The 21,568-nt window shown below is 35.2% G+C and overlaps 1 protein-coding gene across 10 annotated transcripts in view; it reads right to left on the bottom strand.

Moving 5' to 3' along the window:
* The window catches only part of LOC149806412 (uncharacterized), a 229,104-nt gene extending 228,925 nt beyond the window's left edge, over positions 1-179 (bottom strand). For all 10 annotated transcript variants that reach the window (XR_016420179.1, XR_016420177.1, XR_016420180.1 and 7 more), the window contains exon 1: positions 47-179. The gene's annotated coding sequence lies outside the window, so the exon portion shown is untranslated. The remainder of the gene's footprint in view (positions 1-46) is intronic.
* Between the last annotated feature and the right edge of the window lie 21,389 nt (positions 180-21,568).

Consider the following 21,568-nt stretch of genomic DNA (forward strand, 5'->3'; position numbering starts at 1 on the left):
TCATAAATTTAGTTGGTTTGAAGGTTTAAATCCTGTCAAGTCTAACCTGATTTTGTGTATCTCTGTGAAAGCCACTATATTCCCCTTGTCTTTGTACTAAATAGATGTTCTGTCTATAGATTTGCCATGAAACACAACTCAGTCACTTGATCAGTCCATGCAACAATGATCATAACTTGTCTCTTCCTAACCAGAAACGAGCAAACACTGCGTATCCACACAGTGTTTTGGCACTAAATTGGGTGTGGATATACACAACTATTGTCATCTGTTACTCAGTAGAACATTTCGATCTGTCTGTTCTATTATTTATAATGGATTGCCTTTTGAACTGCTAAATCAGATAAACTAATCTATAAGTAGACAAGTAAATACAGTATTAAGTAATTTTTTGGGATCAAAGAAGACTCATGTGTGTTTTCTCATCTGGGTAACCACCACACCTTTGTGCATCCATACAACTGTATAAAGACATCAATTCAGCATAACCAAAAAGAAATCTTACCTAGGACAGGTGTATGTTCATCAATACATACTGATCTTTTCTTGAAGTTAAAAATCTGATTGACCATTTTTTAAAATCCCCATAAAATTCAATTACTTCAAAGGAACCACAGTAGAATCAATACACTACAATATGAATCAATACACTACTTCAAATACACATTATGAATCAATACAATACTTCAAACGATACACAGTATAAATCAATACACTGCTTCAAAGGATACACATATGAATCAATTCACTACTAACAGGTTTACAAGCATTACTGATTTTTGCATACATGACTATGATAAAGTTTAATTATCATTTATCACGAAAATTGTTAATTAAAAGTTGAATTCTTAAGGCACGTACTACAATTTATATTCCTAATACAATAACATCTAGTTTTTTTAGGTAGATTGTAAATATAATTTCTACAATTTCAAAAAGGTACTAGAAAACAATTGTGATACAAGAGATTATAAGGAAAATCTAGAATTTGAACTTGTTATTATCATATTAATCCTCATTAAATTTTAAGATATTCTACCAATTTTAAAAGATTTGACTACTCAGATAATCAAGTTTTAGGCTGAAATTTAATTATGAATTTAATGAAATTTAATTATCAAAGGTCCAAGCCCTTTGGCTCCATCCAGTCACTTCCAGATAACTGAATTAACTCCATTATTCTTCTGTTGATTTCACACCAGCACCTCCCTGGTGATAAAGACTAGGACTGTACCAAAATACAGCTCTCAGATTGTATCGACTAAAGTTTTGTACTGTGTGTTCATTAGGATTGGTATTAAATTAAACACAATAGATAAAATATTAAGCAAAATGAATCCATGTGCATAAGAATTTTACTTTTTTTTTTAAAGCCAATCAATTGGTCTTCACACAAAGTCGTACAAATTCCATACAAAATCCCCTTTTCTAAAATGAAATCATATAAATGTCAGTGACTGATTTAAAACTTTTTAAAATATACAAATAATATGATTTCCATGATTTGTGTCCTGTCACTTTCTGGATGTTTACAAGTTACTGTCTGTCTGTCCACTCGTACTACCATCTATATACTTGCTTATGAACTACAAACTGCACAGATCCAAATCTGCCATTGCATAACGCAATGGCAAATCTGGGTATGCACAGTCTGCTATGAGTAATCAGTAGAACAAACAACATACAACCTAGTTTGTTGGTGCATTATGCTATGGCAGATCAGGATCTTTGTTGTCAGCAGCTTGACGTGACTTATAAACCAGTATATATATGATAGTAAGAGTACAGCAGCATAGATTGGCTTATAAATAAGGTCCAACTGCAAGCAATACAAACCCTGATTTGCCATGGCATGATGAATTGGCAGATCAGGGTCTATGTTGCTTGTTCTGCTAATTAATTCTAATAAACTGCACAGACCCAGAACCTCTGGCACATTATGCAATGGCAGGTCTGGGTATGTTCAGTTTGCAGTTGGATTCATCGTATTATGTCATGTCATATCTGGGTCTGTGCAGTTTGCAGCTGGACCCGATTTCTGTGTGAGCATGTATGGTAAACTTCAACTTAAGATGCCCACTATTCAAGGAAAGAACATGTCATCTGGCATAGTAAAAGTGTCTCATTGTATGTCCTCATTGTATTTCACAACACATGCCATTTATTCCAAAAATCACAGGCATTATAAATTACATTAAAACTAGGATAACTGCTTGTCATTCTTTATACATAACAATTTTAAAAAAGAAAGAAAAAGAAAAACAAGTATCCTATAATAAGTAACTGAAAATGTGACAAGCTCAATTACTTTTACTTGCAAAAATACTAGCATAAATGCATGATCTACAAGTTTACCCCCCCCCAAAAAAAACGATCCCAATCTGCCATAGCATACTGTGCCTGCAGATCTGGGTCTATGCTGTTGTTCTACTGATTACTCCTAAGAAACTGCACAGACCCATATCTGCCAGTGCATTAAGTGACAGCAAATCTGGATCTATGCAGTTTGCCTCGTCTTATAAGGGAGTAGAGGCAGTACATGAGGAAAATGCAGTGCCCTCTAATGGCTAACCTACTGTATCATAAAAACTGAAAAATTAATGGCTGATTTTTCCTGAATTGGTTGCCTAAATGAACTAAAATTGTACACATAATAAATATTGTGAACCTCTTTCACATGAATACACTTTATACTGCAGCCTGGATTTTCCTTTTTAATGACTACTTCTTTTGAAAAAGAAAAGCTGTTATGAAGATTTCGCTATACATATAACCTAATTATTGCCTTGTTAACAATTTCTGTATAATAAATTTTGTCAAATATAACTATAAATCATTTCTCATTTTTGTAACTAACACTGAAAAATTGGATAATTTTGTTCACATGTTAACTAATGGGATGACCTATATTCCAGACTCCATTTTTAAATGGTGTTATTGCACTCATAATTTGACTGGAAATTTGATAAGATAGTTTTACAGAATATTTATTTTATGAATGTAGAAACACAAGCAAAACCTCAGTCATGTATCCCATGTCTAAATTCCATGTGCATTTAATCATGTCATCTGTATCACTTAAAAAAATTCACAAATTTATTAAATAGTATTCAAGTATTTCTATCTCAGCATGATTAAGGAGTTCGATTCGTCACAATTTTTTTTATCCTGGACCTATGGCATGGGTATAGTTTTATTTTATAAATATTTTTGTTTGTTGAGGATATGGTTCCTTTATATCTGCAGTGAAGCTACAACAATGAACTGGAGATGAACACTGCTACTTTTCCTTTTAATTCCTGATAAAATGATATTGGATAAAATCAGCTGATTACATGCAGATACGCCAGCTATCTGAAGTGAAATCAATGAAGTTACTCATCATGCAGCTGCTAGGTATAAACAACATGTAACATGTAAAGGGAAATAACTCTTACAAAGGCTATTATGAATACTATTTGCATACCTAGTCCATAGCTGGGATGTCAGTAAACATAGCAGGAAGGAAGAGAATGAAACTTTTTCTGGTTATACAGGGGGCAGCAATGTCCCGGGATGGAGGGTGGTGGGTAAAACAGGGCTATGCTTTGCATAAGTTAAAATAGTGGAGGTGTAATAATATTGACTCGAGTTATGGGTTTTTATTGATGCAGAAATTTGTTTTGAAATATTTTATATTATAGACTATTTTATATTTAAAATTCACATTGATATATCTTTTCTCAAGGTTCTTTTTCTCCTGATGATTTTACTGGTTTGATCTTATTAATAAGGAAAAGAATTAACATGTTGAATTATCAGGTTCACTGATATTAATATCATACTTTGTTGCCAGTTCATCCACTGAGTTGAATATTCCTTAATTGATCAGCTGACTGAAACAAAAATATCGATTACAAAGTTTTAACAAAAATGCATGGGAAAATACAAGTTGCAAGCTGAGAGAATGATATGGACAATAAACAAACTCGATGTGATAATAAAACACTAAATGAATTAAGAATAAAACTAATGAACTTCAAAGACAACATAAACTTAGAAGATAATACTTTGTACTGTATGGGCAAATTTCTGGGCAGAAGAAACCATTTCCTACTTTATAATATGTACTGAAAATGTTTCAAGTAGTAAATAAATTACAATGACTAATGACAGGAGATTCATGGTAAATAAATGCTTAATATATATATATATATATATATATATATATATATATATATATATATATATATATATATATATAAATAAATGGTAAATAAATGCTTTATATATATATATATATATATATATATATATATATATATATATATATATATATATATATATATATATATATATATATATATATTACAAATTGTGTGACACATCAAATAGTTTATTCTGGAACTGAAAACAACTTGAGGGAAATTCACCTGTCCATTTGTAAACAAAAAACCCACCAAGGGATTGTAGATCTGTTGAAACAATTCCCTGGAATTCAAGATAAGACCATTTCTTCCTTTTAACTGCTTAGTGTTGAAAGGATCTATAATATTCTTTAGAGAGAGCATGATTTTCAAAATAGCTGTTATGGTGGGCATACTGGATGTCAGACTGGCACTGTTTTCAATTAGGACCAAGATGGCACTGTTTTGAATTAGGACCAACATGGCACTGTTTTCAATTAGGTCCAAGAGAAGTCTTATGGTGGAAATGCCATGGTGACATGGCTTTCTGTTTTGGAGGAGTAATCATAAGATATTCAAAATGGGTGCTATGGTGCCAATAATGGATATCAGATTGGCACCATTTGCATTCAAGACTAACTAGACATCACAAATCTTCATGTGAAAGCACAATATCAATATGACCAGACATATTAGATGTCAGATGAGCACCATTTTCATTTATGACAACTAGATAACATAAGAATTCTTTTGGCAAAACCTAATACTGATATAACCATTCATTCAGGAGAAATGGTGATAACAAGATTTTCAAGACAGCCACTGTAGCAGGTATAATGAATTCATGAATGGCACCATTTTCAGTTAGGACCAACCAGACATAATAACTTGTTTAGTATGAACCCCATATTGATACAACTATGTATTCAGTTGGAGTAATGATAAAAATATTGCAATCAATAATGTCACAGTGACAGCCATAGTGGATATCAGATCAGCATCATTTTTATTTAGGACCAACTAGACACCATAATAAATCTTCTGGTGATAACTCTGTGTCAATATGACTTTCCGTTCATATTCAGGAGGAGTAGCAAACACAAAAATGTTCAAAATGGCCACTATGGTGGTCATATTAATCAAATCAGCACCATTTCCTTTTAAGCCCAACTAGACATCATAAAAATTCTTCTGTTGAAAAATACATGTTGATAGGATCATCAATTCAGGAGAAGTAGTAATAACATTATTTTCAAGAGTTTCAGTTTTCATATTGGATACCAGATCAGCACTGAGCACCAGCTGGACATCATAAGAAGTCCTTTGCTGAAATGCTGACATGACTTATCCATTCAGAGTGGTGATAAGATTTTCAACATGGCCAGTGGAGGTCTGTGTTGGATGCTGGAGTGGCACCAGTTTCATTTAGAACCAAACAGGCCATGGGATGCATGTGTTTGAAGATTCATGGCAAGTCTCAAAGTACAGTATATAAATGCTTATAAGACAAGTCCAACTGCAAATTGCACAGACCCACATCTGTTGTCACATAATGCACTGTTAGATCTGGGTCTGTGAAGTCTGTCAGAAGTAATCAATAGAATAAACAACATGGACCCTGATCTCCTGACACATTATGCTACAGCAGATCAGGACAATGTTTACATTTTGACTCATCCTATAAGCAAGTATATATGTTAAAGAGCAGTAGCAAGAACAAACTTGTGCTAACAGATGGACACACAGCAGATGACATCTATGACCAGCAGCAATAAAAAGGGAGGAATTTATGAGTAAATGTAGGCTGGATTTAATAAAGAAATAAAGGTAAGGCTCAAAAATATAATGCATGGTTTTTCACAAATTCAGTTATAGCTCTGGTGGCCTAGTCGTTAGAGCGTCTGCCTCAGATGTGGGAGGTTGTGGGTTCGAAGCCCAACCGAGTCATACCAAAGACTCATAAAAAGGGTACTAATAACTGCCTCACTTGGCACTCAGCATTAAGAGGTTAGTGTTAGGACTAGTCGGCCTGGTGTCAGGATAATGTGACTGGGTGGTACATCAAGCTACATGTCTACAGCATGAAGCCAAAGTGCTAGACATCACTATGAACTGCCACACTGCAGATATCGTAGTGATATGACTGAAAATCAAACACACACAAATCCAGCTCATTGTTAGCACCACTTTAGAAATCAGTGTGAATGAAGGAGTTGAATGTTGTTCTGGAACAGACCCACCATGTACTTTTACTGGTTGCATAATGTCAAATCAAACTGATTGTTGATCTTTTCTAGCATCATTTGTATGTTTAGCCAGAATTCATACATGTGTGCTTTCCTTCCCCACTTAATTTTAGTATGTGATCAAGACGCTTGTGATCAAATGGGTGTGAAAGGAACAAGGTCTACACTGTTCTTCTCACTAATCTTCTTTCACTGCACAGACCCAAGCTTTTCCCCTCCAACTGGGTCTGAAACTTTTGATAATCAGAAAGTTTAATACTTTATTCTGGTGAATTCTGAATGGAAAAGAGCAGGTACGGGGACAATAATTTTGGATTTTCTTTTTCCTTCTCATTTTGAAAATAAAAGTGAATTTATGGGTATTCAGCTGCATTGTTTGTACAGGTAGCTGTGCCAGTGAATATTCTAGATGCAAAACATAATTTAAACTGTTAACTTCAGCAATCATCAGCAATGGTTTCATTACTCTTTGAAGCAATGACATCAACACACTATCAACCCAGTCAAGATCTTTATTCTAGCAATGATTCAATATGCAAGCAATCAAAAAACATTTTTGTACAGTTAAAAGCCAAACATCCAGAGCTGAAATGATATGATTTTTCTTGATTCCTGATTCACACAACTATGAATGTCTCATCAAAGCAATGAGAAAATCTGCAGCTGTAAAGATAAATCAGTCCATCTGAAATGCCCAATTACTGCTGGACTATTTTAAGTCTAGTTTAAAATTGACTGGTACACTGAATGCATTTAATGCCCTTGGGAAATCATTTTCTCTTCACATTGTGATTTTCAAATCTGTCCCCAGATTTCTGGGTGAGCCATTAATTTAAGGTCACATGACCTCATCATCAGCTGTTCTCCCACTACCTGGATTTGCAATGGTTGCCAGAAGTGTTAATTACAAGTGATTATACATTTGCTTGTTGTTCTGCTTTTACAATGACTTTTACAAGTAGACAACTGATTACAGTCAGCATGCCCTAAACACACATACCAATTCCTCAGTCAAATTAGGGTTTTCTGTGAAGGCAGACAACAAATAAGAAAAAATGTAGTACTGTACTGACAGATGGCTACAATTTGAAACTTGAAAAATTACATAATTCTAGTTCATTATTTGCTTTTCTCCTATTTTGTAACTGTTAGACCACTGGGTGTTTGTTCAACTAACAACCTATCACAAAACACTATAGTTTCAAATCTGATTGAAGTACATACTTAAAAACAGAAAAATGAGACACTGACAGTGATAAAAAAAAATATATAAACACACCAGTTAATTGTCTTTACAACAAGATTTGTTATACTTCATGAAAATATTTCACTTTTAATACACTAATATTTATTTCTTGTAGTACATTCACAAATTACCTACCTTGGGTCAGAATCTTTGTAATGGTCAGTTTATCCACACACACACACACACACACACATACACATATATATATATACCAAAGACTGACAGACCCAAATCTACTGGCACATTATGCAATGGCCAATCTGGGTCTGTGCAGTTTGCAGTTAGGTCTGAGTTACAAGCAAGTACGGATGGTATGTAAACTGATTTTGTAATGACACTGCCCCAAGGTCTGAAATCTGCTGACAAAGTCTTAATCCTTGTCCTAAAGAAACTAATTAAGGATCCCCAAGTAATTCCCTGATGCCTGGAGTCTGCACTACATGTTGTGTATCCAAGCTGATAATTTGTGTGCATGTGTCCGTGTATGGTTGGTATACAGGTCTGTACAAATCTGACAGGAATACTTCAGCCTAGACATGAGCAACCGCTTTGGTGGCCACATGGTAACACCCGCCTCGGATGCAGAAGGTTGTGGGTTCGATCCCTGGTCAAGTAATTATCAAAGATTTATAAAAATGGCACTAACAGCTGCCTCGCTTGGTGCTCAGCATTAAGAGGTTTGTGTTAGGACTGGTTGGCCTGGTGTCAGGATAATGTGACTGGGTGAGACATCATGCTACATGCCTGTGGCATGATGCCTCAGTGCTAGACATCACTATAAAGTGCCACACTGCAGACATCGTAGCAATATGACTGAAATATTGTTAAAGCTACGTTAATAATCCAAATCACACATGTACACACACACGACAATCTATTTGTCAAAACCTAAAAGTTCTAAATCTATTTACCAGATTTAGGTATTGACTTTTTTTCCCTGGTACTAGCCTTAATCAGATCAGCATTTTCCATTTTATCTTTTAATTTTGTTTTGCTGCTGCAAAAAAAGTCTAGAAATGACTCTTGATATATGCTTACATGGTGTGCTGAAATTATGCTGGCATTGGACCTAGACTGACAATTCAATATTTATAGGCCTTCAAACTAATCAAATCTACAGCTCCTGATTAGTTTGTGGTGTCATTCATATAGCAGGAAAGTTATTCCCATAACAGCAAGTTTGGAAACTTTCCCCTTGAACTACAATGATTGGCTGGTGTCTTCACCATAGCAAAATGCAGTGTATCATGGGAAAAAATTACAGATTCTGCACATTCACCAATATGGAGGATGACAGTCATAAGCAGACAAGATTGGTAATTAAATAATTTCTACAAAAGAGCGGCAGACTCAAAAATGCTGTTAAAGAGTCTCTTCTGACATTAAACAAAAAATTTTCATCTTATTCAAGACCATTCTTGAATATGATCAATATAATTATTCTAAGTGACTCACTATTTAATTTCTAGGGATAGTGGGAATACCTGTGATGTTAGTTTTGGATAAAAAATTAATTTCCAAGCTCCAGATACCTTGAAAGTAAATCCTCTCATATCCAGAAGAAAAGAACCAATTACATCCATCATTTGGAAAAAATTATTGTAGAGTACATTAAAAAATATCCCAGTTGCCCCCCCCCCCCTCTTAAATGGTTAGACCCTGATGAGTTCAAAGTCAAGAGAGGTATGTGAGATATCTCTATACACAAAGTACAAGAGTTTAGGCTGGTTTAGATGACATTGTCCTATATGCTCCACAAATTATGCTGAAAAAAATACTTTTATCTGATAGGGTTTGGTTTTGCAGGCTGAAAGCCATTTTCAGCACATGGTAGGCTATACAATGCAGACAGTATATTTGGTGGACTAAGAACCTGGGAAAACACAGTGAAGAACCAATGACTCACAGGCAACTTCCCTCTAAGCTGTGTGCATCACTGTTTGGTTTCTGCGAATACATGAGTGATTGATCAGGCCAATTTGTGCTCTGAACTGTCCTGGCACACTTGACAGTAGATACTTCTTGGATTGGCTTATTCAATAGAGGACATGCTGCAGTTATGAGATTCATGTTGTTCACACTTCTGCACTCTTGGCAATTTACCTCATTTCAAAGTCTGTAGCTCTAACATGGATGAGACTGCACCAGGTGGAATGGACCAATGCCATATCTTCGCAAGTCTCAAGGTGAATGTTAAAATGCTTCGAGGATGACTTTTGAGGGAATCTTTTTAAGGTTGTTTTCCTGACCACCCTAAGACAGCTTTTCCTCCTTCAGTTCAACATAGAAGATCTTGGGTTGTCCCTTTTTTCTGATGTCATGGTGAAGTGGCATTTCCATTTCATCTTTGATTTTGGGCACTTTTTTGCCTTGTGGTTGTATGCTAGACCGAATCTGGATTTTGAGCTTTGAGATTAAAAGCCTGTGATCAGACCAGCACTTCTCATTTCCTTTGTCACTTGGACATTCTACCTGTCTCTTCTCTTGATGATGACATAGTCGGTTTGTTAGTATTTAATTTTGTCATGGTTGCTTTCTGTTTTGTTCATCAAATTCATGAGTTTGTTTAAATATCCCTAATAACTGTAGCTGGGTGGGAATGTTTCTTCCCTTTTGCCTGGGCTGGCAATGGGTCTGGTTGGATATAATCCCCCTTGCTCGGAACTTGGGTTAGTACTACACCCCCCTTGGGGCTAATAAGTTCAGGGTTGGTTTCCCTCCATAGTATGTAGGTCAGTGAAGAATCTCGAAGTGACTGTGACAGAGTCAGGTTTGTCTGGGTGTTGTGCTATTTCATGTGTGCTATGTTGTATTTGGTTCCCTTGTTGTGTTTCGAACAGCTCTATCTAGATCAGAGTTCTCTCTCCTATTTAATCCTGCTTGTATAATTTGGATTATCTTTTAATGCCAGAAATAGTATATGTTTTAGTGGAGTAGTGTCTAGGTGCTTAATGTTTTTGTGTTACGTGTGTACGGGTTGCGTTATATAGTTTTCCTGTATGCGGGAGCTGCCTAGTTCCACCTCTGCTTCAGTCCAGTGAAGAGCAACCCTATGCCCTGATTAAGTGCCTGTGTGCAGGTCTGCAGCTACAGCTTCCAGTATCTCCATACCTACTGTTCTGCATTTCATCCGCACCACAGACTTCAAAGTATTGTGTGTGGGGAGGGAAATGAGACTATAATGCAGCAATTTAAAAGTACATTTCTGGCATGAATAAAAAATATATAAACATATCTTACGAAGAATTTAAAGCAGCCTTTCTCAAATAGCTTCATGAAAGATTACAATTTATTTATCTCTTATTCACTTCTTAACTTGTCACATTAAAATGTTGATATGTATAATTTTGGAACCTATTCCCACTGTTGATTCTAATAAAGAAATACAGTTGTCATATTTTGAAATATCTGGATATTACCCTACAATTAGGTTATTCCTGTGGGCATTTCAACACCTTGTCTTTAGGAATAAAATACCAATCTCAGCCATAATCTATTAAAATGAATCCTATTTCATTAGATCTTGCCACTTAACCCAACCCATGCTGGCAGAGGATTATTATGTAATGGGCTAAGCTAGTATTTAAGCTTATCAGCACAACTTCAAAAGAGCCAATTACAGGTGAGAGATACAAAGATTTTGCTATACACTTAACCCCAGGGAATGTTGTTGTTGTTCTAGGGTTTAATGCCATTTTTCAGCACAAGATAGGCTATACATGGCGGCCAGTATATCTGGTGGAGGAAGAACCCTGGAAAACCCAGGGAAGAACCACTGACCCAGGAGAAGCTACTGGCAGGCTTTCCCATGTACCCACGCTAGCCGAGCCTTGGACTCGAACCCACGCGGACAGAGGTGAGATGGCAGTGATCCGGAATGGTGAGTGCTTTAAACCACTCGGGGCCCCTCCCAGGGAATGTACACTCATACTGTTAAGACACAGATAAGGTACTTCAAGAACCTTGAAGGTTCAATGGATACACTAGAAAAAAATAGAGGGTATGATTCTTACTACAATCTATACTCACTTGTAAGTCAAGTCAAACTTCAAACATCAAAGATCATGATCTGCTACAGGATAATGCACCTGCAGAGCAGGGTCTATTTTGTCTGTTCTACTGATTACTCCTAGCAAGCTGCACAGACCCAGATCTGCTGGTGCATTACATAACTCCAGGTCATGGTCTGCGCAGTTTGCAGTTGGACTCGTCTTATAAGTAAGCATATATGGTATACTTCAATGGGGGCTGTCTCCAAAACCAGTGGGAAGTTGAATATGGCTTACATGCCTTGAAAAGGCAAAATCAGCTCCAAAAGGAAATTCTAGCCACATGTTCCCCTGGCTAGTTGGAGCCTAGTCCTACATGTAAGACCTTGATGCTGATATTTATGTTTTGGGCATCAGGGTCTTACTGCCAAACTAACGGCACTGTGTAGTGTGTTTTGATGTTGACTAACATTGTAATGAAAGTAAAGTCTTCAGGAATATCTCACACAACTGGCAACTAAAATAGCAACGCACTTCTACAAAGTCAAGTCGTACTGTTTTAATCAGACTTTACTTACTCTGATGTCTTTTCTCTAATAAATTCAAATTCTCACAAAAGAAATGGACCTGTTTTAAAGTTTTGTTGGCCTACATTTTAGTTTGCTGGATAATGATAAAACTGGGAATGCTGAACTCTCAGGTTAAGTTGAAATATTATTCTTTTACGAAATGAATAAAAAATATATTGTACGTATTGGAACTGTAAGCAACATTTCGTTTCGTTCAAGAAACATATCCCCACATGAACAAACTTCGGCACACCTCAACTACAGTCGCATTTCAACAAATTTAAATGTATGTCAACGGAACATGAAAACACATCCATTTGCTAATGCCAGATTTTTATTCCACCAGGATAAAAACAGCACAGTAAATATATTAATTACATATCAATTTGTGGAAAAGTGTTGACATGGGCTGCCAAGTGTGAGATATTCTTGAAACTTTGACTATTCGTTCCGATGTCAAACGACCTCAGAACATGCTATACAAGCCCAGTATTTGGGTGGTAAGACAGTACTAAAACAAAAATAACATGTGCTATGTCTTTTATAGTAGGACTAGTCAGAGCCCTGTAAATTATATTCAGTATTAAAAATTACAAAGTATGACATTCCAAAATCGAGAAAATGATTTTTATATTTGAAAACAACAGAAATCAAGCAAAATATTTGCCCAACAAAACCCAAACTAGCCATTTTAGAAAATTCCAAGGGACTACTGACCCCATATCTATGAATCCAACATTGAACCCTTCTGTATTTACTAACCTGCTCTAGTAGTGTACATGTACTGGCAATTCACTATGTAATATAAAAACTTGTTCTTGATATAAAATCAAAATACAATAACTCTCCTATGATGAGCACTGGGGGCCTGCTTTGTAATGAAGAGTGGTTTATTCAAGGATTTCTCAGAAAACAAAATGTTTAAATTTGGTAGAAGCTAGGAATGAGTTTGACATCAAGTAGCGCTGTCACATTTACTCATGTAAACATGATCATTTTGCGTTAACCCTATGAATGTTTCCAGAACCTGCTGTTAGTTTCAATGATAAATAAAGTGCATGACAAAAAAATAACATAACTTTACATCCCAGTCTTATTCACAATGACTGAAAGTAAAACAAAAGCAAGCATGGCAAACAATCCACAGTTTAATCATTGTTGATGCCAACAGCAAAACACAAAGCAAAACTTCTAACATGTTCTCTACAAAGGTATACATCGCTCCGGTGGCCTATTGGTTAGAGCATCCACCTCAGATGTGGGAGGTCATGGGTTCAATCCCTGGCCGAGTCATACCAAAGACTTATAAAAATGGTATTAATATCTGCCATCCTTGGCGCTCAGCATTAAGAGGTTAGTGTTAGGACTTGTTGGCCTGATGTCAGGATATTGTGACTGGGTGGGACATCATGCTACATGTTTGTGACATGAAGTCCCAGTGCTAGACATCACTATAAACTGCCACACTGCAGACATCATAGCAATATGACTGAAAATTGTTAAAGCTATGTTACAAATCCAAATCACACACACACACACAGGTATACTACCATACTGAGCAATGACCAAATCAGGCAAAAGGAGAACAACAGCCAGGTACCACACTGAAGTCACCAGTGTTCTTTCTAATGTGAAGTGGCAGTGACACTGAAAAACTATCTATCACAAATCCTTGATTTCTGTCAACTGAGTATAGTTCAAACTGTGAAATTCACAAGTACCAAATTAAACCCCTTGTTCAAAGTGCCAGGAAAGACAACAATTTTAAAACATGTTCCTGTCTGACACTAGAAGAAACATTTGAGCTGACCCAACTGTTTGGCATAAGAGCCAAACAAATGACTACAGGTATACTGGCGAGGAGAAAATGTTATGCCAGGCGTATTATTTTTTGGTAGGGCATTAATGTAAACTGGCTTTCATACATGTATGCATATGTGTGTGTGTGTGTGTGTGTGTGTGTGTAAACCTCTCCCTCAATAACTCATGCACACTGAACACACAATAAATGAGGAAATGAGTTACTGAGAGACCTCTGAAAAATAAAATAAGTGGGTGCCAGAGAAGACCAAGGAAGGAGTGAATAGCGGCACCGTCTAATGGCTGAATTCTTGCTTTATAATCACGTAAGCAGGGTTTCATTTACCAGTCAATTAACAGGTTTTCTAATGAAATTGTTCTCTTTTTGGTACAAATTACTTTATTTTCAAGATAACCGACCTCTGAATAATCATGAAAAAGAACTTGAAGAGGTTTCAGCACATCATGCCTCATTCTGTAAAACAATTTGTATTACATCACTGTTCTTTGCACAACAAAACAAGATTCCTTTTGTTCAAAAAGTAGAGACATTTGTTTCATGCATAAACCATCAATGTTGAAACTTGATTTTATAAAATTGTAAAACACTGAAATACTGATGTCATGATTACGTTGCAAGTTATAGTAAAACCTGGGTCATCCTTGAGCAAATTTCTGATTGGCAGTTGAGAAATCACAACAAACTTTGGAACTCACTTTTCCATGATACACCATATTTATCAAACAAAGCTTTGAATTCACTCAGTAGCTTTACTATCTTTGATCACATTTGTAAATGACAAGGATATTTTAAGGTAATTTAACTTTTTCTTACACAATAATATTTAGAAGAGTGTTCAAGTGGTCAATTGAAATTGGTTGATCCAACTGTGACCACTAGCTCTCACAGTTAGGATCTGCATGCCTTTTATTTATTCCATTCCCTTTATTTGATTTGATACAAAAGACACAATTTATGTGATAATACAAATAAGGCCTACTTTTAACTGAGTGTAACAATACCACCAGAAATAAAATGCCCACAAACTGGAGATCAAAACATAGTTGGTAGTTAAAAAGATTCTCACAGAAATGCCTGCAGGCTTTAAATTAGCTGTGATGGCAGATTGATAATTTTCATAGTAGAGTGCGTATCACATTTATGATGATTACACTGAAGCAGAATATACATTTTATTTCTTTAAGTGTTAACGGAAGGCATTAGTGACATTTTCACTTATCAAAGTTTTATGAAAGATTTACATTTTTAATTATTTATAAAATATAAGACCTATTATATGAGAATTTCTTGATGTTGTCTCATATTTCCAGACACTAACTGTGGTTTTCGATCATAAAATGAGAAGTAAAGCAGGGCTTCATTTACCAGTTTACTAATTAGGAATAGTCTTTTTCTTCATTTTAAACAATAACGGCTCAATTCTTTTGGCATTTTCAAGAAAAATAAATGGGATCCCAGCCAGTTATAAATCAGTTCACAAGTCATCTGGGTGCGAGTTATTGTTGTTGTTGTTGTTGTTGTAGGGTATAATGCCATTTTCCAGCACAATGTAGGCTATACATGGCAGCCAATATAACTGGTTGAGGAAGAACCCTGGAAAACCCTGGGAAGACAAACTGACCCATGAGAAGCTACTGGCAGGCATTCTCATGTACCCACGTTAGCCAAGCCTGAGACTCGAACCCACGTAGACAGAGGTGAGATGGCAGTGATCCAGAACAGTGAGCAGTTTAGATCACTCGGCCACTCAGAGCCCCTGTGCGAGTTATTGAGGAAACAGTCCGTGTGTGTATGTATGTATGTATGTATGTATGTATGCATGCATGCATGTATGTTATTGTTAGCTTATAATCTGTGGATATTATCCCCCAAAAGAAAACATGAATAATAATTAAACAATGTAACTTCCTTTTATTCCTTGTGTGTTCCTGGGTTCTTCCTACACCAAATATACTGGCCACCATGTAAAGCCTATCAGGTGCTGAAAAATAACATTAAACCCCACAAAATGAAAACAGAAACATCATTAAACAATGCAAATTTGTAAATGTTTCAGCAGTTGTTTTTTTTTCAGCTCAAGGGAAGTAAATGTTTTTAAGTCCTATAAACAATCATCTGCATAACCATCAATGACATTTATAAGATTTCCAACTCACTCTAATGATGCAGTTTTGTGTTAGTATTTTTAACAACTGGTTTGGGTAAAGTTTTTTTTGGTAATAAAGTCATATCGTTTTAGCTCACCAAGGTGTGCTGAACACTTACTGTCTTGAATTTATATGCCATTAGGCAAAGTGTACGGAATATTATGACCATCCTGAACCCCATACACTCTTTGGTACCAAGTGGCTCAGTGGATACCATGCCAGATTTTCTATTGAAGGATGTGGGTTTGAATCATATTTTGGGGTGGATATCAAACACCAAAACCAAACTATAGCCATCCACCAATTCACTCACAGAAAGGACATGGTTAATATCGTAAGACTGGCTGTCATTTCTGCATGGACAACCAGTTTTGTTAGATGCACAAAAAATTATAACAAAGAAGAAAAGTGTAAAATTTTAAGTTGTAAATTTCACAACATGTCCAAGTTATACTTACATTTCAAATCCTATATATATATATATATAGCATAAAAATGTTTAGATTTTTTCCTGTTTAACTGTACTCTTTACACATGTACATCAAACAGACTCTACACATTAGTCAGTTTTTAATTAAATTTATCTATTATAAATACAACACAAAATTTTAGCTGCTTTTATTGACCAAAAAATTACACATTTACATCTCTAGGAATTTTTTTTGGATAAATTGCTTCCAACAAGATCCAATTAAGTTTTGTCTGCTGATGATAAATCATTGTCATTCCAAGTTAATTAGTCACAAAATTCCACCTGCATCTATGCTGTCTCTTTATTCCTGAGTTCTTTTATTGATTGACTAGATCATATCCTCTGCTTCTAAACAGCTACCCATCTCCAGTTATCAGGAAAACATTCACCCTTCAAAGATGAAATATCAAATGGATAAGAAAAAAAATCAATATAGAGTATTAAGGCCAATAACACTGAAAACTCCAGCAATTAAGCTCCCAATACATTACAAATAATTTATAGTTGTAATTCACCAATTATCACCATAAGGACTGAATCTGCAATAGCTGCTCATGCTTCCTTTAATGAGATGATGTGACACTTTTATATGAATTCTTTTTTTTCTTGATCTCGTGCTAAAACAGCATTATGGGGTGACTCTGGAATTGACAAATCTCCTCTGTGGGGACCACAGCAGCATGCTTGCCCAGGTGCGACACGTGCCATTCCTGACAGCAGGCTATTATTATCAGGGTTTCAGCTAAGGGCAAGTGACAAAATATTTGCATTTTACACTGAGGGACAAAGATTAAGACTACAATATGAAAAAGAAAACTCATCTCATCTGGCCTAATTTTTGTTGTTGTTTTGTTTGTTTTTGATCCAATAGCTTATAGGCTAATCAAGTAAAATTAGAACATCACAAGTAGAAGCCATGTTTGCTGTAATTTAAAAAAAAATCTTTATATTCCTAGTTTTATTTGACAACCAAAGACAAAATAGCATTTACTATGAGTGTCCAATTAGGATGCAGTGAAATAATGCACACTTTCATTAAACTTCCAAAAATGTCTGATTGATATTGTCATTGCATATAAATACAAGTTTAAGTTTTCCCTGAAACTTAAGGTTTTAAAAATCTATTTATGTTTAAACTGAATTAAAATGTAATAATATAAACATTAAATTTCATTAAAATAGTTTGACTGGTAGTAAAGTGTACAACTAATTGAAATGTGATAACTATTCAAAAGTAGGATTCACTGGTTTTAGAGCCTACAAACTTGCACTTAATCAATATTCACAAAATGATGCAACTGCATTGATGGTGTTAGTGCCAACTATGTCCCTGGAAACTGTGCAGTAATGACGATGATTTAGCACACAGCACAGCAATGTCATGTAACTCCATGACCATAATGATGATGGTAAGTTTCCATTATTATATAAGAATTACGAAAATGTAATTTTGTAATGTGCCAAAAAGGGTTCCCAATGCTGTAAGTACTGCCTAATGAATAAGAGTGTGATCACAATACAGTACATCGCCATTAGCAAGTTTCTAAGTCCAGGAACTCCACCACCATCTTTATTTGTAGTCTTGAACAACTGACTGCCAAGTCTACCTGTTTGAGCATTTCATCTTCAGCAGTGTTAGACCTTATTTTGTGTTACAATCATTACAAAAATTATTTCAGGGACCATTCCCTTAAGTCTGAGTGCTCAAGTGTTTATCTATTGTACATGAAAAACTTTCAAGGTCAAATCAACAAATATAACACCATGAAAATCAGGTTCTTATGAAATTATAATAAAATTTACTACAGCACTGCCAGATGACAATTACAAAAATTGTTTAACATAATTTAAATGAAATAAGAAACATTGTGCCTCATAAAATGAACACTTCCTGATTAAATGAAGAACACTGCCTGATGAAATGAAGAACACTAATGAAATGAAGAATGCTGCCTTATGAAATGAAGAGCACTGAATAATAAAATGAAGAACACTGCATAAGGAAATAAAGAACACTACCTGATGAAATGAAGAACACTGCCCGCTGAAATGAAGAACACGGCCTCATGAAATGAAGAACATTGTCTAATGAAATGAACACTACCTGATGAAATGAAGAACATTGCCTGATGAAATGAAGAACATTATGTGATGAAATGAAGAACACTGCCTGATGAAATGAAGAACATTGCCCATGAAATGAAGACAACTGCTTAATGAAATGAAGAACATTGTCTAATGAAATAAAGAACACTACCTGATGAAATGAAGAACACTGTCTCATGAAATGAACAACGCTGCCGTGCGAAATGAAGAACACTACCTCATTAAAGGAAGAATACTGCCTCATGAAATGAAGAACATTTTCTAAAAAATGAAAATACTGCCTCATGAAATGAAGAACATTCTCTCATGAAAAGCAATGTGCCTCATGAAAGGAAGAACATTCCATTTTGTAACTGCTATGATTGTAAAATATTTTAATTGTTTACTGTTAAATTTAGTTACTAAACGTTTGTATTTAATTTGTTTTTTACCCACACTTTAACAGACATTATTAATTATGTGGTTAGGAACTGGGAACAAAGTATCAGTACAAAGTATGTACGTCTAAACCCATGGTCATAACCTGCAAGGTATCTCAGGGAAGTATAATTCTCTGATTAATTCTATATAACTTGATTTCTATCATAAGAATCTAGAATGACCGTGTAGTTAGGTGAGAATTAATTACTATGTCAACATGAGAGCGTTTTATGCAAGTCTAATTTGTTTCATAATAAACAAGAATCCTTAAATGAAAGTGTATACATAAACTCTATCAACAGACTATACTGGCTTTTAAAACGTATCTAATATCACAGTACCATCATGTCTTCACATCAAGATATATAAACAGGCAATGCTTATTTATTCATTTAAAGTGTATTTTACTTGCAGCATTAGCAAACAAATCCCATTTATTGTGGAAAAAAAAGTCTGAGTTTGAGTGAGTATATATGTACAGAAAAGTAGTGCACAGGTGGGCGTACGAATTGGTTCATATAGGTATGATCCCAGACTGTTTAAAAGGGCCTGGCTAAATTATATATATATATATATACATATATATATATATATATATATATATATATATATATATATATATATATATATATATATATATATATATATATATATATATATATATATATAAAAGGGGTCTCAAACACTTAGCCCGCCTAGCTGTATTATGTGGCCTGCAATATGATTGGTGTCACAAGGTGTCATGAGAGATAACAAAGGTGGTGGAGCCCTTGGGCAGTCGAAAATGCCCTCATGTGGCCCTCTGGATGGTTTGAGTTTGAGACCCCTTATATGTATGTTATATATGTATGTATGTATGTATGTATGTATGCATATATATGTATGTATGTATGTATGCATATATATATATATATATATATATATATATATATATATATATATATATATATATATATATACACACACACACACACACACACACACACACACACACACACACACACACACAGAGTTCGGGTGGTAAAGGTAGAGAACAGAATTAAACAACTCCAGCTAAATATGTATACAACATTGTTAATAACAGAGGCATCAGAACAACATCATTATAGTACTAGATACATCAGAACAACACCATTATAGTACTAGTGGCATCAGAACAAAATCATTATAGTACTAGGCACATGAAACCAACACCATTATAGTACCAGTGGCATCAGAATAACACCATTATAGTACTATGTGCATCAAAACAACACCATTATAGTACTAGAGGCATCAAAATAACACCATTATAGTACTAGAGGCATCAAAATAACACCATTATAGTACTAGAGACATCAAAATAACACAATTATAGTACTAGAGGCATCAGAACAACACCATTATAGTACTACAGGCATCAAAACAACATCATTATAGTACTAGAGGCATCAAAACAACACCATTATAGTACTAGAGGCACCAGAACTACACCATTATAGTAAATAAGCCCCACGAAAGCTTTATTGGTTATTCCACCAGCAGGTTTAATCAACATATAATATTGTTGTGTGATGCACATCTGTACTTTTTTTTTCAGTAATATGTTAGAATGTATTATGGTATCTGTATTATCTTCAATGTACCTTTAATACTGTTTTCAGGTTTCTTAATGTTTTCTTAATGTATCTTTTGTCTTCTATCAAAATTTGTATATATTACATGCTGAATTTGACAAATAATGCACCATTATTATATGCTCATTTTTTTTCTCCATTAACTTTACATTGTCAGAATCGTTCAGTATTTATAGATTATTGCATTTGTATGGGAAAATATAAACATGTTTTACAGATGGAAATACTGCACGACTTTGGGGAACTGAGGACTTAGCCCCTGCATCACACGACCTTGGGGAATTGAGGACTTTGCCCCTGCATCACTGCTAACTAAATTATCAAGATCCCCAGCTAAAATGACTTGAAAATTGTGAGAAACAACTGTACTGAGAAGCTGGAGAAAAATGATGACCAGCAACAGCTATTGCAGCAGCAGTAGTAGTAGTAGTGGATTTGGTGACCTGAGAACTCCTTCTGGGCTTATGTACAATGTAAGAAATAATGACTGGAGGATTCTTACTGGGCATATCTGCCATGTAAGAAAACCAGAGGGCTAATGCTGAGCATAAATACCATGTAAGAAAATCAGAGGGCTCCAAATAGGCATATATATATAATGTAACAAAACCTAAGGGCTCATACTGTGTATATATTAGGATGCATGAGTACCAAAAGTTATCTCCTCATCATCCCAGCATGCCAGGCTTTCACATCATGCGATCATACCTTTGTTCTCAGGCCCGGTCCTAAGGCAAGGCGAATGCGGCAACTGCCTTGGGCCCCGTGC

Source organism: Sinohyriopsis cumingii, chromosome 1 (assembly GCF_028554795.1).
Source record: "Sinohyriopsis cumingii isolate HCF-2022 chromosome 1, ASM2855479v2, whole genome shotgun sequence".
NCBI lineage: Eukaryota > Metazoa > Mollusca > Bivalvia > Unionida > Unionidae > Sinohyriopsis > Sinohyriopsis cumingii.